Here is a 24,130-nt window from a genome sequence, read left to right as displayed (position 1 = left end):
TTGTTCATTCAGTGTATCGTTAAACAGTGCCACTCACTGCTATGCTGCAAAACAGCTGAGAATTGTAAATGTGTGCTCTGGCACATTCTGATCCAATGACATTACGTTCTGCCAGTTCTAATTGTGCTTTAAATGAAATACCATTGCTTCTAAAATGGTAGATCTACTGAGACCAGAACATGTCAAATCTGTCTCAAACAAGGACTTAAACCCAACTAACCTGCCTCAGAACAGGATGGATAAGGTCGTTGGCAGGGTCTTTACATTTACCCTACACCAGCAACAGAGTGCAGCTTGTCCTGTACAGCAGCCTGTGTCATTTCATTTGCCCCCTAACCATGCCCAAACATGTTACTGAGACAGTCCTGGTTTTTTTGTTGCTATTTGCCTGTGGGATCTCTGGGATTCGACTGTACACCATAACATCTGGCTTCACTTTCCAGATGCCATCAATACACCCAGTGCTGACTTCCTCAGGCATCTGTAACCTGACATAAAGTGATGTTGACTTTGATCTGTGCATGTCGGTGAAAGCTCTGTCACAGACTAGCTTTTTAATGCCTCTCGGCATACACAACCCACAAGCAACTGAACGAGGCTGCAATGTATTTTTAAAGGGTATTTAAGTAATGTGAAGTTTCTGTTGTGAATTTCTGCAGTGTTGATGTTTTTATTTACTCTTTGATACTTGCTGTTCATTTTCATGCAAATGCATGTCTGCTCAGGGAGTTTAGCACATGCCAAACTGTGCTGCAAAAACAGTAAATCTGGGGAATTGTTTCTTTCAGGCATTTTGACCCCTCAAACACTTTTACATCATCTTGGGAACAAATGCTAACTGAGTTCAGCTGGAGAATCAGCACATGAAATCAGATCCATCTTTGGCCATATCCACGTAAAAATTATTGATGGGTATGGGTTCATCAAATCTTGTTGCATACTGCATCTCAATGATTTATTGTATGCAACCTTTGCATATAGTGACACCACAAATCCTGATTAGAACATAGATGATGGTGCAATTCCCCCATCAGGCTTGGAGGCCAGATGGCTGCTGGTGACAGATTAACTTACTCATAATTTGTACCACATAACTACTTTGTTTATTGCATTTTACTGGAGAAATAATCCTGCTTTTATCAGGAGACTTTGCTGTAATTCAATTGAACTCTATTTGCTGTGGTTTACAGAGGCTCCGTTTAAATGGTCTCTGTTTACTTGACTATACATACATAGCAGCATTGAGCTGTTTAAATAGACTATTTTTTGCTGAACGAACAGACTCAGATTACTGTAAGTCCTGCTTCAGGTCAGCACCGGCTACAACTCATTGGTTGAATCTGTAGAGGTAATTCACATTGTGTATAAAGCAAGATAATGCTGAAACTCTTGGAATAACTCCCTTTGCTGTTTACCTCCCCAATCACATTATAATCAATGATTCTACCTCAGGAGTACTTAAAGTTCCATGAGATATCCTGACGTCTTGAAAGGTACACTCTAAAATTGTTATTAATTTAAATTGGGCAAGACAAGAACATCCTTTCTGAGCATCAACTGATATTTTCCACTGTTAATATAAACATACCTGTGCTGTTACACAAGCACCGTGGTTGAAGAATTGAAAATCCTTTCATGACTTATAAAAACAGCAGTTTAATATGGGGGAAATTGGGCTCCAAGGTTTTTAAATACTATTCAGGAGCAGGTGGAAAGAAGGAGCAAGATCTTGTGTTCCTGGGTGCCCAGGCACACAGTGAGAATGCGTTAGGATGAGATAACAGTGGAGGTCAACGTCAGGAGTATAGCCCGAAGGAAGTTCAGTGGTTGCACATGAGACATCAGTGTCAAAGCTTCTGTCTTCAAATCCTATGTCCCATGAACTAACAGCAGCCACTGCTGAATTCACCACACTACCCTTCTCATCTACCAATGATTTCTATCAGTCATGGTTCATACCTAAAATTCCCATCCTCCAGCACATCCTAACACATTTAACACTGTTATGAGCATCACACTCACATCTTGAAACTTGCACACACTCTCGCCTGTCGAACTATGACAGCTGCATTGCCCAAATTCATGGACCCACTAACTTCTCCCTTTCAGGTCAACATGAAGCACAACTGGACGCTGCTGTGGAGGAGAAGCTGATGGATGTTTTAATGGTGTTGCTGACCCCATGGCCAGCAGTAGGGCTGAGTCAGTTGAAGATAATAGGAAGCACTACATAGGAGCACTCAGACAGGCAACAACACAAAGAAGAGAGGCACAAGAGATTTTTTAAGATTATTAGTCACATGTACATCGAAATACACTGGAGGGAAGCAAATCATTCTTGATCCCGACGGACTGCCTAAGAAGAAGAAACATAAGTTCTGGAAGGTTTCATTATTTAGCCAGCCCAACACATCCATTGTGCTATTCCTTATCACTCAGAAAGCCAAGGGGCTCTTTGTTCCTCATTTTACTCCCATATAGTTTTAGGAGTTATGAGCAAGTATCAACTTAACTGCATCATGTTCTGCTGAGGCAGAGTCTTCTGTTATACGCTTCTTAATCAGAACCACTATTGGAACCAGCTGGTGACTTTGGAAGGGTCAGATTTGAAGAGCGCAGGGAGGATATACATCTCCTTCTCCAGTGCTGGGTTGGATACCATTACTGCAGAGGTGGGTTCTTGATCGGAGTCTTTGGGCCTCACCCTAACTACAAACGTAGAAGCCCTCAAAAATCTGATCTGCTATTGTATTGGAAGTGAACTCATTTTGCAGTAGGCTCTCAAGCAAGAATAAGTACTCATTACAGTCAGTTTCCTTCTCTCAGGCTATCACTGCTGACCATGACTTCAGGAATTTTGCTTCCACGTGAAGGTCCTGGCATTCTTCAGTTACCCTGAGAAATGCTGGCAGTAATGTGGATAAATGCCAACATTTCTCTGCAAAATTCAGGACAGTGTTTTTAATGCCCTGATGATTTTTCTCCTGGGCTTCTCACAGCAGTGTCCTGAATATTAAACTACATCAAATGACATTTCTTTTCCTCAGTTATTTAATATTAAGGGGATTTGTCTCCATAATACTGGAGGTGAACGTGGAGGTGACTGTAACTCGGACTCACGGTGCTGAAGATGGATTTTGACGGAGATTGTTGAACTGATTCATACCTTTCTTTTCAGATTACCTCTATTGTTCAGACTATGTTTAGCTTCCAGCTGACAATTATTATAATGTTCCTCGTGTTTTGAAATTATGCATCCTGGCTTTTTCACCTCACTCAGCAGGAGTGGTTTGGGGGTTTATGCTGGCTCTCCACAGTTACTGCCAGATTTCTCTTGAAATGATAGCAGGTGATCAGGCAGCTCCACAGGTGTTTCATCTCATTGTCCTCTGTGCTTCAGTGGTTTTGTGTGTGTGTGTGTGTGTGTGTGTGTGTGTGGTGTGTGTGTGTGTGTGTGTGTGTGTGTGTGGTGTGTGTGTGTGTGTGTGTGTGTGTGTGTGGTGTGTGTGTGTGGTGTGTGTGTGTGTGTGTGTGTGTGTGGTGTGTGTGTGGTGTGTGTGTGTGTGGTGTGTGTGTGGTGTGTGTGTGGTGTGTGTGGTTGTGTGTGTGGTGTGTGTGGTGTGTGTGTGTGTGGTGTGTGTGTGTGGTGTGTGCGTGGTGTGTGTGTGGTGTGTGTGGTGTGTGTGTGGTGTGTGTGTGTGGTGTGTGTGGTGTGTGTGTGTGTGTGTGGTGTGTGTGTGGTGTGTGTGTGAAGGGGGGGAGAGAGAGAGAGAAAGAGAACGTGCACCTTTCTCTTTCCTTCCTTCACTTCCTCCCACTGTACTGAATTTCCCATTTACCCACAGCAGTCACTGTTACTGCACCTCAGAATGTGGCTGATACCTTAGCCAACACGGGGTGTAATTTTGCACAAACCTTCCCCCAGGATGTGCACCACCGAAGATACGTACAGCATGGCATGTCCTCCCCTGATTTTCAGTGTAAATAGCAAGCCTCTTTTCCAGTAACTCAGATCTGTAAAATTCACCTTATCACCCATACTGGAATATATTTTTGATGAATTTGTACATATTGGATTATTTTGTAGGGTAAGAATTATAACAGCCAAAATGATTCCACAAGTAACACTGAGAGAAAATAATAAATATTGGCTGGGACATCGAGAACATCCCCGCTATTCTTTGAAATAATGTTGGGGGATCTTTTGCAGTCACCTTGGCTTAATATCCCAACTCGGAATTGATAATTCAATGCTTGGTACGCACTCCCACATTAAATTGGTAAATTTGTTTATTATTGTCACATGTTCCGAGGTACAGCGAAAAACTTGTCTTGCACACCGTTCATACAGATCAATTCATTACAACAGTGCATTGAGGTAGTACAAGGTAAAACAATAAGAGAGTGCAGAATAAAGTGTTACAGTACAGAGAAAGTGCAGTGCAGGCAGACAATAAGGTGCAAGGTCATAACGAGATAGATTGTGAGGTCAAGAGTCTACTTTATCATACAAGAAGACCGTTCAATAATCTTATAACAGCGGGATAGAAGCTGTCCTTGAGCCTGGTGGAACGTGCTTTCAGGCTTTTGTATCTACTGCCCAATGGGAGGGGGGATAAGAAAGATTGTCTGGGGTGGGTGGGGTCTTTGATTATGTTGGCTGCTTTACTGAGGCAGTGAGAAGTGTAGACAGAGTCCATGGAGGGGAGGCTGGTTTCCATGATGTGCTGGGCTGTGTCCACAACTCTCTGCAGTTTCTTGTGGTCACGGGCAGAGAGTTGCCATACCAAGCCGTGATGCATCCGGATAGGATGCTTTCTATGGTTCTTTTTATTATTTCAAAAATAAACTTTATTCATAATGAAAAATATATACGGAAGAAAAAAGTGCAAAAACAAAACCTTACATTCAGTAGTGTAAAACTTTAAAGAGAAAAACACATAAACAAACATAGCACCATTGCCACTCACGTGGCTCCCTAAGGTGATACCCCTTTTGTTGTTCAAGGGGCTTCCCCACCCACCTCTGCCCCCTGTAGTAGTGGAAGGGGCCTCGACTGTGGTCCTTCCCCACAGACCCTTAGCATTGACTGCACCAAGCTTCAGTGCATCCCTCAGCACGTACTCCTGCAGTCAGACTGAGCCAGTCTGCAGCATTCCCTCACAGCCATCTCGCTGTGCTGGAAGACCAACAAGTTTTGGGCAGACCAAAGGGCGTCCTTCACCGAGCTGATGACCTTCCAGCAGCACTTGATGTCTGTCTCGGTGTGTGTCCCTGGGAACAGCCCGTAGATCAGAGAGCCCTCTGTCACGCAGCTGCTGGGGATGAACCGGGACACGGACCTTTGCATCTGTCTCCACACCTTCTTAGCAAATCCACAGTCTGCAAAGAGGTGGGTGACCATCTCTTCCCCACCACAGCTGTGCTGATGGCAGTGTACATTGGGGGTGATATGTCATCTGCAGAGGAAAGTTCTGACTGGGAGGGCACCTCTCACTGACAGCCAAGCGAAGTCTTGCTGTTTGTTGGTCAGATCTGGCGATGAGGCATCCTGCTATATGGTTTGGACCATTTGCTTGGGGAACAAACCCACAGAATCCATAGTGTCCCTGTCCCGCAGTGTCTGCAGTAAATTCTGTGCTGACCACTGTCTGATGGACTTGTGGTCAAAGATGTTTACTTGGAAGAACTCTTCCACAAAGGACAGGTAGGGCAGCAACGTCCGGCTGACTGGACCATGGTAGAAGGGCCAGGCCTATCTTCCGCAACACCAGGTACAGGTAGAACCTCAGCACGTAGTGACACTTGGTGCCCACGTACTTTGGGTCCACACACTGACTGATACAACCACACATGAAGGTGGTCATCAGGATGAGGGCAACATTGAATACACTTTTGCCCCCATTCTCATGGGACTTGTGCATCGTGACCCCTCAGACTCGCTCCATCTTGGACCCTCAGATAAACTGGAAGATGTCCCGGGTGATTGCCAAGGCAGAGGAGTGAGGAACAGGCCATACCTGCACCAAGTACAGCAGCCCTGAGATCATATCGCACCTGATGACCAAGTTCTTCCTATTTATTGACAGAAAATGCCATTTCCACAAACACAGTTTTTGTTTTACCCTCCCAATCTGCTCCAGCCAATTCTTGTTACACACCTCAGCCCCTCCAAACCAGATCCCCAGCACCTTTAGGTAGTCAGAACTGACGGTGAAGGGGACTTTGGATCGGTCGGGCTGGTTACCGAAGAGCATGGCCTCGCTCTTCCTGCCATCTCTGGCCCCGATGCCAACACAAACTGGTTGCAGATGCTAATCAATCTGCAAACTGACCGTGGATCCGAGCAGAAGACGGTGACGTTGTCCATGTACAGGGAGGTTTTGACCTGTGTGCCTCCATGCCTGGCAATGTCACCCCTCTTATGCTCTCATCCAATATTGGTTTTCTATGGTTCATCTATAAAAATTAATATGAGTCAATGTGAACATGCCATATTTCTTTAGCCTCCTGAGGAAGTAGAGGCACTGGTGAGCTTTCTTGGCCGTGGCGTCTTTGTGGTTAGACCAAGACAGGCTCTGCCCATGACCGCAAGAAACTGCAGCAAGTTGTGGAAACAGCTCAAGTAATGTTCACTCCTAGGAACTTGAAGCTCACAACCTTGTTGACCTCATCACCATTGATGTAGACAGGTGCATGTGCACCACCCCCCTTCCAGAAGTCTTTTGTTTTGCTGACATTGAGGGAAAGGCTGTTGTCATGACACACTGCCACTATGGTCTCTATCTCCTTCCTGTGCTCTGACTCATTGTTATTTGAGATTCGACCCTCTACGATGTTATCATCTGCGAACTTGCAAATGGAGTTAGAGCAGAATCTAGCCACACAGTCGTGAGTGCATAGGGAGTAAAGTAGGGGGCTGAGGGCGCAGCCTTGTAGGGCATCAGTGTTGAGGATAATCATGCTGGAAGTGTTGCTGCCTATCCTCACTGATTGCACTCTGTTGGTCAGGAAGCCGGCTGATTAGGGAGAGTGAGCAGGAAATAGACAGAAGTTATAAAGAGTTTGTAGAGAGTACCTCTGTGGCAGTCCCCTTCGAAAATCGATATCTCATTTTAGATTCTGTTGGAGAGGATGACCCGACAGAGGAAGACCATGGCAACCGGGACTTTGGCACCGTGCCTGGTGCTGTGGTCCAGCGGGGAAGGAGTAATGCAGTGGTTATTGGGGATTCCAGAGTGAGGGAACGGATAACAGATTCTGTGAACCCGACAATGAATCCCGGATGGTGTGTTGCCTCACTGGTGCCAGGGTACGGGATGTCACGGACCGGGTCCAGAATATTCTGAGGGGAAGGGGTGATCAGCCAGAAGTCTTGGTACATGTAGGTACCAATGATATTGGTAGAAAAAGAGAAGCGGTCCTGAAGGAGGAATACAAGGAGTTAGGAAGAAGGTTGAGAAGTAGGACCTCTAAGGTGGTAATTTCAGGATTACTACCTGTGCCACGTGCTAATGGAAGTAAGAATAGAAAGATCTGGCAGATGAATGCGTGGCTGAGTGACTGGTGCAGGGGGCAGGGCTTCAAATTTCTGGATCATTGGGACCTTTTTTGGGGAACCATGACCTATTCACTAAGGATGCGTTACACCTAAACTCCAAAGGGTCCAATATCCTGGCGGGAATATTTAATTTAGCTGTTGGGGAGGGTTCAAACTAATCTTTCAGGGGGATGGAAACCAGGATGTTAGGATACAAGATGTTAGGGTAGAGGAGGAGGTTTATAGAAACAAGTCCAAGATAGTGTGCAGTGAGGATGGTAAGAAGGACAGGCAGGTGAAAAGTCAGGATAATTTGCTGAACAATAGAAGTACAACAAAATCAGTAGCAGATACTGGCCTAAATGTACTATATTTAAATGCACATAGCATTAGGAATAAAGTGGATGACCTAGTGGCACAACTACAGATTAATAAATACGACATTGTGGCACTCACCGAGTCATGGCTTTATGACGGATGTGATTGGGAACTAAGTGTCCAGGGGTACACAGTGTATAGGAAGGATAGGCGGGTAGGCAGTGGGGGTGGTGTGGCCATGATGGTTAGTAATGATATAAAATCAATAGAAAGGAAGGACATTGGGTCAGAAGAAGTGGAATCCTTATGGGTGGAGCTAAGAAATAGCAAGGGTAAAAGGACAATAGTAGCAGTTATATATAGGCCCCCTAATAGCAGGCAGGATGTGGACTATAAATTGCAGTTAGAAATAGAAAAAGCATGTCAGAGTGACAATGTTAAGATAATTATGGGGGATTTTAACATGAAGGTGGATTGAGAAACCCAGCAAGGCAGTGGATCTCAGGAGAGTGAGTTTGTAGAAGGTCTATGGGATGGCTTTTTGGAGCAACTTGTTGATGAGCCCACCAGAGGATCAGCTGTTTTGGATTAGGTGCTGTGTAACGATCCAGAGGTGATTAGGGAATTAAAGGTAAAGGAACCATTAGGAACTAGTGATCACAATATGATTGAGTTCAGTTTCAAATTTGAGAAGGAGAAGCTGATAACTGGTGTATCGATATTTCAGTAGAACAAAGGAAATTACAGTGGCATGAGAGAGGAGCTGGCCCAAATTGATTGGAAGAGTAAGCTAGCTGGAGGGACGGCAGAGCAGAAATGGATAGAATTTCTACAAGAAGTAAGGAATAGATATATTCCAAGAAAAAAGGTTTTGAGTGGAAAAAAGGCACAAATGTGGATCACAAGAGAGGTTAAGGCTAAAATAAGAGCAAAAGGGAGGGCATACAAGGAAGCAAGAATTAGTGGGAAAACAGAAGACTGGGAAACTCTTAAAAACCTGCAGAAAGAAACTAAGAAGGTCATTAGGAAAGAAAAGATGAATTATGAAAGGAAGTTCGAAAGAATACTAAGAGTTTTTTAAATATATGAAGAGTAAAAGAGAGACATGGGTTGATATAGGACCAATCGATAATGGTGCGGGAGAGATTATAATGGATGATAAAGAGATGGCAGAGGAATTGGATGAATATTTTGCATCGGTCTTCACTGTGGAGGACATCAGCAATATACCGGATAGTCAGGGGTCTCAAGGAATGGAACTGAGTTCAGTTAAGATTACTAGAGAGAAGGTGCTAGGAAAGCTAAATGGACTAAAGACAGATAAGTCTCCAGGACCAGATGAGGTGCATCTCTGGAGTCTGAAGGCGGTGGCTTTAGAGATAACAGAAGCACTGTTGATAATTTTCCAGGAATCGATAGACTCTGGCATGGTTCCGGAGGACTGGAGGGTCGCAAGTGTAGTTCTTCTGTATAAGAAAGGTGGGAGGCAGCATAAAAGAAATTACAGACCTATTAGTCTGACATCGGTGGTAGGAAAGTTATTAGAATCAATCCTCAAGGATGAGGTTATGGAATACCCAGAGGTGCAAGGCAAGATAGGTCCAAGCCAGCATGGTTTCGTGAAGGGAAGATCCTGCCTGACCAACCTATTGGAGTTTTTTGAGGAAATCTCAGGTAAGGTGGATAAGGGAGAGGTTGTGGATGTTGTGTATTTAGACTTTCAAAAGGCCTTCGACAAGGTGCCGCACAAGAGGCTGATTAATAAGATGAGAGGTCATGGAATTACAGGTAGGATAGCAGAATGGGTGGGGCATTGGCTGGTAGGCAAAAAGCAAAAGGGTGGGAATAAAAGGATCCTGTTCTGGTTGGCTACCGATTACTAGTGGTGTTCCGCAAAGGTCGGTGTTGGGGCCACTTCTTTTTACTTTGTACATTAACAAATTGGATGATGGAGTAAATGGTTTTGTGGCTAAGTTTGCAGATGACACCAAGAAAGGTAGAGGAGTAGGGAGCATTGAGGAGACAGGAAGGTTGCAGGGTGACCTAGATAGTTTAGGAGAATGGGCAAGAAAATGGCAGATGAGATTCACTGTTGAGAAATGTGCCATTGTACACTTTGGAAGAAGAAATAAACGGGCAGATTATTATCTAGAAGGGGAGAAAATTCAAAGTACAGAAGTACAAAGGGACTTGGGGGTACTCGTGCAGGATACCCTAAAGGTTAACCACCAGGTCGGATCGGCAGTAAGGAGAGCAAATGCTATGTTGGCATCCATTTCGAGAGGTATAGTGTATAAAAGTAGGGGGGTGTTGATGAGGCTCTGCGGGGTACTAGTGAGGCCTCATTTGGAATACTGTGTGCAGTTTTGGGCCCCATATCTTAGGAAGGATGTACTGATGTTGGAGAGGGTTCAGAGGAGATTTACGAGGATGATTCCCGAAATGAAAGTGGTTTACATATGATGAGCGTTTGTCGGCTCTTGGACTGTACTCACTGGAGTACAGAAGAATGAGAGGGGACCTCATAGCGACATTTAGAATGTTGAAAGGACTGGACAAAGTAGATGTGGGTAAGCTGTTTCCCTTGGTGGGTGAGTCCAGGACCAGAGGGCACAATCTTAGAATTAGAGGGTACATGTTTAAAATAGAGTTGAGGAGAAATTTCTTTAGCCAGAGGGTAGCGAATTTATGGAATTCTTTGCCACGGACAGCAGTGGAGGCCCGATCATTGGAGGCGTTTAAGGTGGAGATAGATAGTTATCTAATTAGTCAAGGTCTCAAGGGATATGGGGATAGGGCCGGAAATTGGGGCTTGAAAGGAATAGTTTTTTTTCTCATGGACATTCCCCCATTTCTCATTTCTTTTTTCTTTTTCCCTTTCTTTTCTTTGGAGCAGACTCGATGGGCCGAATGGCCTACTTCTGCTCCCTTGTCTTGTGATCTTGTGGGTCCAGTTGCAGAGGGAGGTGTTGAGTCCCAGGTCCAGGAGTCTGGTCATGAGTTTGCTTGGAATTATGGTATTGAAGGCAGAGCTGTAGTCAATAATTAGTAGTCTGACGTAGGTGTCTTTACTGCCCAGATGTTCCAGAGATAAGTGTAGGGCCAGGGAGATGGCATCCACTGTGGATCTGTTTTGGTGGTAGGGGAATTGCAGTGGATCGAGGATTTCTGGGAGGCTAGAGTTAATGCATGCCATGATCAGCCTCTCAAAGCACTTCATGATGGTGAATGTCAGAGCCACAGGCCGGTAGTCACTAAGGCACGTTACCTTATTTGTCTTTGGTACTGAGATGATAGTGGTCTCCATAAAACAGATAGGAACCTCAGATTGAAGTAGGGAGAAGTAAAACATGTATGCAATTACCTCTGCCAGCTGATCTGCACAGGATCTACGGACAAGGCCAGGGACTCCATCCAGGCCAGATACTTTATGTAGGTTCACTCTCCGGAAGACTGATCTGATGCTTGCACTGGCGACTGTGAGTACAGGAGCATTGGAGGCTGTCGGGGTGGGTGGTGACATTCCATTCCCCTTCTGTTCAAAACGTGCATTGAATGCGTTGAGCTCATCGGGAAGGGATGCGCTGTTGTTGGCGATGCTGCCCTACTTAATTTTGTAGCTCGTTATAGCATGTAAGCTCTGTCACAACGATCGGCTAGTCTTGGACTGGCATTGTCTCTTGGCATCCCTGAAAGCCTTACAAAGGTATCTTGATTTCTTGTATAAGTCAGGGTCCCCCGATTTGAACGCCACAGTCCTGGACTTCAGTAGGGAGTAGATCTCCTGGTTCATCTATGGTTTCCGATTTAGGAACACCCATATTGGTTTATGATTGTCACTTGTACCGAGGTACAGTGAAAAACTTGTCTTGCATACCAATCGTACAGATCAATTCATTACACAGTGCAGTTACATTGGGTTAGTACAGAATGCATTGATGTAGTACGGGTAAAAGCAATAACAATACAGAGTAAAGTATCACAGCTACAGAGAAAGTGCAGTGCAATAAGGTGCAAGGTCACAACAAGGTAGATCATGAGGTCATAGTCCATCTCATCATGTAAGGGAACCGTTCAATAGTCTTATCACAGTGGGATAGAAGCTGTCCTTAAGTCTGGTGGTACATGCCCTCAGGCTACTGCATCTTCTACCTGATAGAAGAGGAGAGAAGAGAGAATGACCCGGGTGGGTGGGGTCTTTGATTATGCTGGCTGCTTCACCAAGACAGCGAGAGGTATAGACAGATTCCAAGGAGGGGAGGCTGGGGTCCGTGATGCTCTGGGCTGCGTCCACAACTCTCTGCAGTTTCTTGCAGTCCTGGGCAGAGCAGTTGCTGTACCAAGCCGTGACACATCCAGATAAGATGCTTTCTATGGCACATCGATAAAAGTTGGTGAGAGTCAAAGGGGACAAACTGAATTTCTTAAGCCTCCTGAGGAAGTCCTCAGTCCTCTACTCAACTCCCTATACACTCATGATTGTGTGGCCAGATTCTGCTCTAACTCCATCTACAAGTTTGCAGATGATACCACCGTTGTAGGCCGTATCTCAAACAGCGATGAGGTGGAGTACAGGAAGGAGATAGAGAGCTTAGTGACATGGTGTCATGAAAACAACCTTTCCCTCAATGTCAACAAAACAAAAGAGCTGGTCATTGACTTCAGGAAAGGGGGTGGTGTACATGCACCTGTCTACATCAATGGTGCTGAGGTCGAAAGGGTTGAGAGCTTCAAGTTCCTGGGAGTGAACATCACCAACAGCCTGTCCTGGTCAAATCACGTAGGTGCCACAGCCAAGAAAGCTCATTAGCGCCTCTACTTCCTCAGGAGGCTAAAGAAATTTGGTTTATCCCCTTTGATTCTCACCAACTTTTACAGAGGCACCATAGAAAACATTCTATCAGGATGTATCACGGCTTGGTATGGTAACTGCTCTGCCCAGGAACGCAAGAAACTGCAGAGAGTTGTGGACACAGCCCAGCACATCACAGACACCAGCCTCCCCTCCTTGGACTCTGTCTTTACCTCTCGTTGTCTTGGTGAAGCAGCCAGCATAATCATAGACCTCACCCACCTGGGACATTCCCTTCTCTCCTCTTCCATCGGGTAGAAGATACAGGTGCCTGAGGGCACGTAGCGCCAAACTTAAGGACAGCTTCTACCCCACTGTGATAAGACTATTGAACAATTCCGTTATACAATGAGATGGACTCTGACCTCACGATCTACCTTGTTGTGACCTTGCACGTTACTGCACTGCACTTTCTCTGTAGCTGTGACACTTTACTCTGTACTGTTATTGTTTTTACCTGTACTACATCAATGCACTTTGTACTAACTCAATGTAACTGCACTGTGTAATGAATTGACATTTACGATGGGTTTGTAAGACAAGGTTTTCACTGTACCACTGTAATCAGGATACCCTGAGGCCCTCTTCATCATCGCGGGGGACTTCAATCAGGCCAACCTCAGGAGTGTGTTACCAAAATACTATCAGCACATCTCTTGCTCCACCAGGGGCACCAACGCCCTTGACCACTGCTATACAACCATCAGCGATGCCTTCCGAGCCACCCCTGGTCCTCACTTTGGGAAATCAGACCACCAGGTTGTGCTCCTTCTTCCTGCATACAAACAGAAACTGAAACAGGAGGATCCAGTACGGAGAGTCGTGCAATGCTGGTCTGAGGAAGCAGATGAACTTCTACGTGACTGCTTTGAGACAGTGGACTGGACCATGTTCAGAGACTCAGCTGCCAGCCTTGATGAGTATGCCACCACCATCACAGACTTTATCAGCAAATGTGTGGAGGACTGTGTACCAAAGACACAATACAGGTGTTCCCAAACAGGAAGCCATGGATGAACTGGGAGATCCACTCCCTACTGAAGGAGAGGACTGCTGCACACAAATCTGGTAATCCTGATCTGTACAAGAAAGCGAGGTATGACCTTCGTAAAGCTATAAGGGATGCCAAGAGGCAACACCAACTCAAAATAGAGTCCCTGACCAGCCGCCAGTTATGGCAGGGCTTACATGCCATAACAGGCTACAAGACAAAGTCAGGCTGCATAGCTAACAACAGAGCATCTCTTCCTGATGAACTTAACGCATTCTATGCATGTTCTGAACAAAAAGGAAGTGGATTGTCACCATCCACTCTGACAGCCACCAACGCAGCTGAACCTGTGATCACAGTGGAGGATGTAAAATCAGTCTTCCGAAGAGTGAACAGGAGGAAAGCACCTGGCCCAGATGGTATCCCGGGCCGCGTGCTCAGATCTTGTGCTGATCAGCTGGCAGAAGTATTTGCGGACATATTCAACCTCTCCCTGCTTCAACCTCAGGTTCCCTCCTGTTTTAAGAAGACCACTATCATCCCGGTACCAAAGAAAAGCAAGGTAACATGCCTCAATGACTACCGACCAGTGGCTCTGACATCCATCATCATGAAGTGCTTTGAGAGGTTGGTCATGGCACGCATCAACTCCAGCCTACCAGACAACCTGGACCCAATGCAATTCGCCTATCGCCGAAACAGGTCTCCAGCGGATGCCATCTCCCTGGCCCTTCACTCAGCTCTGGAGCATCTGGACAGTAAAGACACATACGTCAGACTATTGTTTATTGACTACAGCTCTGCCTTCAATACAATAATACCAAGCAAGCTTGTCACCAAACTCCAAGACCTAGGACACAACATCTCCCTCTGTAACTGGATCCTTGACTTTCTAACAAACAGACCGCAATCAGTGAGGATAGGCAGCAATTCCTCCGGCATGATTATTCTCAACACTGGTGCACCTCAAGGCTGCATCCTCAGCCCTCTACTCTACTCCCTATACACTCATGATTGTGTGGCCAGATTCTGCTCTAACTCCATCTACAAGTTTGCAGATAATACCACTGTTGTAGGCCGTATCTCAAACAGTGATGAGTCGGAGTACAGGAAGGAGATAGAGAGCTTAGTGGAATGGTATCATGACAACAACCTTTCCCTCAATGTCAACAAAACTGAAGATCTGGTCATTGACTTCAGGAAAGGGGGCAGTGTACATGCACTTGTCTACATCAGTGGTGCTGAGGTCGAGAGGGTTGACAGCTTCAAGCTCCTGGTAGTGAACATCACCAACAACCTGTCCTGGACAAACTGCGTGGATGCCATGGCCAAGAAAGCTCACCAGCGCATCTACTTCCTCAGGAGGCTAAAGAAATTTGGTTTGCCCCTTTGACTCTCACCAACTTTTACCGATGCACCATAGAAAGCATCCTGTCAGGATGTATCACGGCTTGGTATGGCAACTGCTCTGCCCAAGATCGCAAGAAGCTGCAGAGAGTTGTGGACACAGCCCAGCGCATTACGGACACCAGTCTCCCCTCCTTGGACTCTGTCTTTACCTCTCGTTGTCTTGGTGTAGCAGCCGGCATAATCAAAGACCCCACCCACCCGGGACATTCTCTCTTCTCTCCTCTTCCATCGGGTAGAAGATACAGGAACCTGAGGGCACGTACCACCAGAGTTAAGGACAGCTTCTACCACACAGTGATAAGACTATTGAACAGTTCCCTTATACAATGAGATGGACCTCATGACCTCACGATCTACCTTGTTGTGACCTTGCACCTTATTGCACTGCACTTTCTCTGTAGCTGTGACACTTTACTCTGTACTATTATTGTGTTTTTTTACCTGTACTACAACAATGCACTCTGTACTAACTTAATGTAACTGCACTGTGTAATGAATTGACCTGTACGATCGGTTTGTAAGACGTTTTTCACTGTACCTCGGTACAAGTGACAATAATAAACCAATACCAATACCAAGTGACAATAATAAACAAATACTAATGCCAATACCAAGTAGAGGCGCTGGTGAGCTTTCTTCGCCGTGGCATCGACATGATTTGACCAGGACAGGCTGTTGGTGATGTTCACTTACAGGAACTTGAAGCTGTCAACCCTCTCAACCTCAGCACCATTGATGCCTCCTTCCCAGGGCACCAATGCTCAAGACAAGAGGACATGGCTTTAAGGTTATGGGTGGGAGGTTCAGGGGAGATGTCAGGGGGAGGTTTTTCACCCAGAGAGTGGTTGGTGCATGGAATGCACTGCCTGGGGTGGTGGTGGAGGCAGATACATTGGACAGGTTCAAGAGTTTGTTAGATAGGCATATGGAGGAATGTGAGATAGAGGGATATGCGGGAGGAAAGGGTTAGATGGTGTGAGGGTGGTTTGATGGACGGCACAACATGGTGGGCCGAAGGGCCTGTTTTGTGCTGTATGGTTTCTATGGTTTCTATGACCTGATATGGGTCATGAACAAATCTGCCCCACAGCTGGAAGTATCACATGACAGCTGTATAGGTGTACACGTTGTAATGAACTGGAAAAGAATCACTACAGAGCTTTGCTCTCCATAGCTTATCTGCTAATTATTGGCCCTTCCCCACTAGAGCCAGACCTTGCCTGTGTTATGTAGACAGGTGCATGTACACCACCCCCTTTCCTGAAGTCAATGACCAGCTCTTTTGTTGACATTGAGGGAAAGGTTGTTGTCATCACACCATTCCACTAAGCTCTCTATCGCCTTCCTGTACTCCAACTCATCACTGCTTGAGATATGGGCTACAACGGTGGTATCATCTGCAAACTTGTGGATGGAGTTAGAGCAGAATCTGGCCACACAGTCATGAGTGTATAGGGAGTAGAGTAGAGAGCTGAGGACGGAGCCTGTGGGGCACCAGTGTTGAGAATAATCGTGCCAGAGGTATTGCTGCCTATCCTCACTGATTGCGGTCTGTTTGTTAGAAAGTCAAGGATCCAGTTACAGAAGGAGGTGTTGAGTCCTAGGTCTCGGAAGTTGGAGATAAGTTTGCTTGGGATTATTGTATTGAAGGCAGAGCTGTAGTCAATAAACAATAGATTGAACTGTTTGGTACGCAGTCCTCTACACACTTGCTGATAAAGTCCGTGATGGTGGGTAACATTCTCATCTAAATTAGCTGCTGAATCTTTGAATATGGACCAGTCTACCAACTCAAAGCAGTCACATAGAAGCTTCTGTGTTTGCTCAGACCAGCACTGTACAACTTTCTGTACCAGAATTTCACATTTCAGTTTCTGTTTGTACACAGGGAGAAGGAGCACAGGTTGATAGTCTGATTTACCAAAGTGTAGGCAGGAGATGGATCAGTGGGTGTCTTTGATGGTTGTGTAGCAATGGTCAAGAGTGATTGGGCCCCTGGTGAGACAGGAGGCATGCTGGTAGTACTTTGGTAACACAGTAACACTGATTATTTTGTTCTTATTATTCCTGCCCTTGCCAGAATAGGGGGATTGTGAGCCCTTAGTGAGGGATAAATGAAATTAAATGAAAACTAGCTCGAGGGGACCAGGGGAAGGTTAATTCAGAGCAAGGCAGTGAATTTGAGAGGCACTTTATCACAGTGGAAATCTGGAACTCTTTCACCACAAAACTATTGATTCTGGGTCCAGTGAAAAATCCAAAACTTTGACTGATGGAATTTTACTGTGTTAGGGTGTCAACAGATGTGGAGTTAAGGAGCAGGTCATCCATGATCCAATAGAATGAGAGGATGGGCCTCAAAGCGTCATGGCCTTCTCCAGTTTTTAAGTTTGGTTACTTCTGTTTCTGAATCTTTTTATCTTAACTATAACTCTGATTTTTCTTTCCCTTAATAATATAGATTTACTTTTCTTTTTTCTTTTTCAATCTTTTTATTAATTTTGAAATTAGTACAAAGTAATATATGTAACGTTAGTAATTATACATATGGTGCAAAGAGATCAGGATAGCAATCATAACAGTTAAAATATAATCACAAGGAGTAAAAAAAAGTAAGCTAGACCTCCCGCTCTCTTATTAAGTGAAAAAATACAAAAGGAAAGATTAAAAAGAAATGAAATTTAATTATATTGTAGCGGTTGCTACCGCGGAATAAAACAAGACTCTACTCAGAGGATTGCCAAACAGAACTGGTTTATTTTCCCGCCTTGCGCGGGCCCTTTAAGGGAGAATGTTCCCGCCCAAAACAACCGGCAATGACATAAGTCCTACGTCATCAGGACTTTCCCGCGCGCGGGTTCTCCCCGTCGCTCGGAAAGACGAGGCCCGCCGCCATCTTGGGCCTCGTCGCTCCGACGCCGCGCGACCCGACTGCCGAGCCGGTTCGCCCAACTAGACTGTGAGTCGCCACACAACCCCCCCCAGAACCGGCGATACAGTCCCCAAGGTCCGTGGGCTGTGCCAGCTGCCGCTTAGGGGGCCGGCCTCTGCGTCGCGGCGTTGCAACCTCGACAGGCTGTTGCAGATCCAAATGGGCCGGTTTGAGGCGGTCCGCCGTGAAAACCTGTTCCCTGCCTCCAATGTCCAAAATAAAAGTGGATCCGTTATTCCATATGACTCGGAACGGTCCCTCATATGGTCGTTGCAATGGCGCCCGAGGTGTGCCCCTGCGAACGAAAACAAACTTACAGTCCCGTAGGTCCTTGGGATGGCAGGATGGGGCTTGACCGTGCCGTGAGGTGGGAATCGGGGCCAAGGCGCCAAGCTTCTCGCGCAGTCTTTGTAGGACTGCTGGGGGTTGTTCCCCTTGGTCCCAAAGGGCAGGTATGAAATCCCCGGGGACAACTAGTGGCGCCCCGTATACAAGCTCAGCTGACGAAGTGCGGAGGTCTTCTTTGGGGGCAGTGCGTATGCCGAGCAGGACCCAAGGCAGCTCGTCAACCCAGTTATGACCCTTCAGGCGGGCCATCAAGGCCGATTTCAGATGGCGGTGAAAACGTTCCACCAACCCGTTTGATTGAGGATGGTAGGCCGTGGTGGTGTGCAGCTGCGTCCCTAGCAGGTTCGCTAATGCAGCCCAGAGACTGGAAGTGAATTGGGTGCCTCTGTCTGAAGTGATGTGGGCCGGAACGCCAAAACGTGAGACCCAAGTTGTGAGCAGCGCCCGGGCGCAGGAATCAGTTGTGATGTCAGTCAGGGGGGTTGCCTCAGGCCACCTCGTGAACCGGTCCACGATGGTAAGGAGGTACCGGGCTCCTCTTGAAACTGGCAGAGGGCCCACGAGGTCGACGTGTATGTGGTCGAACCTCCTACGGGTAGGCTCGAACCGCTGTGGTGGGACCTTGGTGTGTCGCTGGATTTTTGACGTCTGGCAGTGCGGACAAGTCCTGGCCCACTCACTGACCTGTTTGCGCAGGCCATGCCAGACAAACTTGCTGGCGACCAGTTGGACAGAAGATCTGATGGACGGGTGCGCCAACCCATGTACCGAGTCAAAAACGCGTCTCCGCCAGGCTGCAGGGACTATAGGGCGGGGCTGACCAGTCGCAACATCGCAAAGTAGGGTCCGCTGACCTGGACCAACCAAGAAATCTCGGCGCTGCAGACCCGAGATTGCGGTTCTATAGCTGGGCAGTTCGTCGTCGGCTTGCTGTGCGTCAGCTAGGGCCGTGTAGTCGACACCCAAGGATAGGTTGTGGATGGTTGGTCTGGAAAGTGCATCAGCAACGACATTATCCTTTCTGGAGACATGTTGGATGTCAGTTGTGAACTCGGAAATGTAGGATAAATGTCTCTGCTGACGAGCTGACCGGGGATCGGAGACTTTGGAGAAGGCAAAGGACAGAGGCTTATGATCGGTGAAAGCGGTGAAAGGCCTGCCTTCTAGAAAGTATCGGAAATGCCGGACCGCTAGATACAGCGCTAGAAGTTCCCGATCAAAAGCGCTGTACTTCAGTTCGGGCGGTCTAAGGTGCTTGCTGAAAAATGCCAAGGGTCGCCAGCGGCCTTCGAGTAGCTGTTCCAGTACCCCACCCACCGCGGTGTTGGACGCGTCTACCGTGAGGGCAATCGGGACGTCAGTCCTGGGGTATACCAGCATCGTGGCGTCTGCCAGGGCGTCTTTGGCCTTAACGAAAGCAGCCGCAGCCTCGTCAGTCCAGGTGACGTCCTTGCCCTTACCAGCCAGCAGCGAGAACAGAGGGCGCATGATACGGGCTGCTGCAGGGATGAAACGATGGTAAAAGTTGACCATCCCAAGGAATTCCTGTAGGCCTTTGACTGTGTCGGGGCGGGCAAAATGGCGGATAGCGTCCACCTTGGCGGGTAGGGGTGTTGCCCCGTCGCTGGTGATTTTGTGGCCGAGGAAATCGATAGAGTCAAGTCCGAATTGGCACTTGGATGGGTTGATCGTGAGGCCGAAATCGCGGAGGCGGGAATACAGCTGGCGGAGGTGGGAAAGGTGTTCCTGGTGGTTACGGCTGGCGATCAGTATGTCATCCAAGTAAATGGACACAAAGTCCAGGTCTCGGCCTACCGCGTCCATCAGCCGCTGGAAGGTCTGCGCGGCGTTCTTAAGGCCGAACGACATCCAAAGGAATTCGAACAGGCCGAACGGGATGATAATCGCAGTTTTGGGGACGTCATCCGGATGGAGCGGGATTTGGTGGTATCCCCTAACAAGTTCCACTTTGGAAAAGATGTGGGCCCCGTGTAAGTTCGCTGCGAAGTCCTGGATGTGAGGGATGGGATAGCGGTCCGGGGTGGTGGCGTCATTCAGCCTGCGGTAGTCGCCGCAGGGCCTCCACCCTCCGGTGGCTTTGGGGACCATGTGCAGGGGGGAGGCCCAGGGGCTGTCTGACCTGCGAACAATCCCCAGCTCCTCCATGTGACGGAACTCTTCCTTTGCCAGGCGGAGCTTGTCTGGAGGTAATCGTCGTGCTCGGGCATGAAGGGGTGGCCCTGTGGTAATGATGTGGTGTCGTACCCCGTGTGTGGGCCTAGAATTTGTAAACGAAGGTGCCAAAATCGATGGGAATTCAGCTAGGAGCTTGGCGAAGTCGTCGCCAGAAAGGGAAATGGAGTCCAGGCGCGGGGCTGGTGGGCTGATTTCTCCCAGGGGATAGGTCCGGAGAGTGCTAGAGTGGACTAACCACTTCCTTCGCAGGTCGACTAACAGGTTGTGGGCCCAAAGGAAATCGGCTCCTAGGAGTGGTCGGGCGACGGTGGCAAGGGTAAAGGTCCAGGTAAAACGGCTGCCGCCAAAGTGTAATTGAAGCGTACGGGTGCCGAAAGACCGTATCGTTGTACCGTTGGCGGCACTGAGTAGAGGACCTGGTGGCCTGTCACGAGTGTCGCGGCCTGTCGGGGGCAAAATACTGACCTCCGCTCCAGTATCAACGAGGAAATGCCGTCCAGATTTCTTGTCCTGAACGAAGAGGAGGCTCTGTCGGCGGCCAGCCGCCGTAGCCATCAGCGGCGGCTGGCCCTGGCGTTTCCCTGAAACTTGCAGGGTGGGCGGCATCGACGGGCCTCCGCACCCCACCTCTGATAGTAGAAGCACAGCTGGTCACCCGTGTCGTCGTCTGCGTTCCTGGGGCATGGCTGCTCGGTTGCTGGGGCCGGGCGAGGCGGGCGTTGGGCTCGCGGCCTGGTGATTTGACTGACGGACGAACCGCTCTCGCGCTTGGCCCTGCACAGGACATCTGCCCGGGCGGCCACCTCACGGGGGTTGCTGAAGTCGGCGTCAGCTAACAACAAGTGGATGTCATCGGGGAGCTGTTCGAGGAAGGCCTGTTCGAACATCAGGCATGGCTTGTGTCCCTCGGCCAATGCCAGCATCTCATTCATTAGGGCGGATGGGGATCTGTCCCCCAGGCCATCCAGATGAAGCAGGCGGGCGGCGCGCTCACGACGGGAGAGACCGAAGGTCCGGATCAAAAGGTCTTTGAAAGCTGGGTACTTATCTTCCTCCGGAGGCGACTGGATGAAGTCTCCAACCTGGGCGGCTGTCTCCTGGTCCAGAGAGCTAACCACATGGTAGTACTTCATGGAGTCGGAGGTGATCTGCCGAAGGTGGAATTGCACTTCGGCCTGGTCAAACCAGACGCTGGGCCGAAGTGTCCAAAAGGTGGGCAGCTTGAGGGCCACTGCGTTGGCTGCTGCGCTGTCGTCCATTTCGGGGGTCCAAAAGCCGTTTGGACCGTCAGGGTCACCAATGTAGCGGTTGCTACCGCGGAATAAAACAAGACTCTACTCAGAGGATTGCCAAACAGAACTGGTTTATTTTCCCGCCTTGCGCGGGCCCTTTAAGGGAGAATGTTCCCGCCCAAAACAACTGGCAATGACGTAAGTCCTACGTCATCAGGACTTTCCCGCGCGCGGGTTCTCCCCGTCGCTCGGAAAGACGAGGCCCGCCGCCATCTTGGGCCTCGTCGCTCCGACGCCGCGCGACCCGACTGCCGAGCCAGTTCGCCCAACTAGACGGTGAGTCGCCACAATATGAAGATTTACTTTTCTAACGAAACTTTCTTCTAGAACCTCCCAGTTCCAAAATTGTGAATTTCCCTGCCCAGAGCACTCTGGCTTTCTCTGTTCTTTACCTGTATGGACTTTCCTGCCCAATGACTGAATACTTCTGCTCTATCATTGATGGGTTTTCTGCTCAGTAATTGTACAGCTTTTTCTGCTCTATTGTCTTATAGATTTTTCTGTCCTATTACTATATGGATAGTTCTGTTCCATCACTACATGGATTTACTGTCTTATAACCTTATGGATTTTCTGCCCAGTAACTGTATGATTCTTTGGCTTTGTATGTCTTTCTTGACCACAGCTTCATTTGGTGGCCTCCATTGAGCTTAAAACCAGTTTTGATGAAATGTTGATGATGTGGGAGAATAGGGGTATTGTAAGGTATAGAATGTGGGAGTATTGGTTTATTATTGTCATTTGTACCAAGGTACAGTGAAAAACTTGTCTTGCATACTGTTCATACATTGAGGTAGTACAGGTTAAAAACAATAACAGAATACAGAGGAAAGGGTCACAGCTACAGAGGAAGTGCAGTGCAGGTAGACAATAAGGTGCAAGGTCATAACAAGGTAGTTTGTGAGGTCAAGAGTCCATCTCATCGTATAAGGGAACCGTTCAATAGTTTTATCACAGTGGGATAGAAGCTGTCCTTGAGCCTGGTGGTATGTGCCCTCAGGCTCCTGTATCTTCTGCCTGATGGGAGAGGAGAGAGAATGACCCAGGTGGGTGGGGTCTTTGATTATGCTGGCTGCTTCACCAAGGCAGCGAGAGGTATAGACAGAGTCCATGGAGGGGAGGCTGGTTTCCGTGACATGCTGGGCTGTGTTCACAACTCTCTGCAGTTTCTTGAAGTCCTGGGCAGAGTAGTTGCTGTACCAAGCCATGATGCATCCAGATAGGATGCTTTCTATGGTGCATCGATAAAAATTGGTGAGTGTCAAAGGGAACATGCCAAATTTCTTTCGCCTCCTGAGGAAGTAGAACCACTGGTGAGCTTCCTTGGCTACGTGGCTGGACTAGGACAGGCTATTGGTGATGTTCACTCCTAGGAACTTGAACCTCTCAACCCTCTTGACCTCGGGTGTAGTTAACAACTCCCAGTGTTATCTCATTCCACCACTGCAGTATCAGGCTGTTACCATATCTCTCTGCTGGATATTGAGTCAGTGTTGTACTGTACAAAGTTGTTTGAAGTGTTCCTCGATTGGAATACAGGCAGTGCTCTCAATTTCGTGCACCCCTACCCCAGCCATTACATGGATTGTTCTGTGCTGTAACTAGAGAGGTTATGTCAGTGTTGTTTAAGTTACTGGTTTGGCAGTTAGTGTTCTGGACCCCCATTGATCTGAAGATCTGAGTTTGAATCCCATCATGACAGAGAAGGTCTTCAAGTTCAAGTAATTAAATGAATTCTGGTACTAAAAAATAAGCTAACTGTCGCTACTAGTCAACAAGACTACTGGATCGTCCTAAAAACCCATCTAGTCCATTAATGTCCTTCAGGAGGGAAATTGCCAATCTTACCTGGTCTGGGCCGAGTGTGACTCCAGAACCACCAATGTGGCGGAGTCTTAATTTCTCCCTTAGTTCAGAGGCAATGAAGGAAGGATAATAAACACCAGCATTGTCAATGAATAAATAAAAATATTGTATAAGCTTTTCTACCTGAAATCAAACTAAAGATCGGGAGACTAGGTTAACAAACATTCTGGGATACTGCTTTGGGAATTGTCATAGAGTCATAGTCATAGAGTTGTACAGCACGGAAAAAGGGCCTTCGGCCCACACATGTCCAGGCTAACCAAGATGTAGATTCAACCTAATCCCATTTCCCAGCACTTGGCCCATATCCCTCCAAACTCTTGTCATCCATATACCTGTCCATAAACTTCTCAAATGTATCTAATGTACCTGCCTCAACCACTTC

General features: G+C 47.5%; 1 protein-coding gene across 1 annotated transcript in view; it reads left to right on the top strand.

The window, feature by feature from the left end:
• LOC127576942 (catenin alpha-3-like) overlaps positions 1–24,130 on the top strand; it is a 1,199,293-nt gene that overhangs the window by 1,079,588 nt on the left and 95,575 nt on the right. The gene's annotated exons all lie outside the window — the stretch shown is intronic.

Source organism: Pristis pectinata, chromosome 12, assembly GCF_009764475.1.
Source record: "Pristis pectinata isolate sPriPec2 chromosome 12, sPriPec2.1.pri, whole genome shotgun sequence".
NCBI lineage: Eukaryota > Metazoa > Chordata > Chondrichthyes > Rhinopristiformes > Pristidae > Pristis > Pristis pectinata.
The sequence above is the reverse complement of the archived record's forward strand: the minus strand, read 5'-3'. Positions and strand labels throughout refer to the sequence as shown.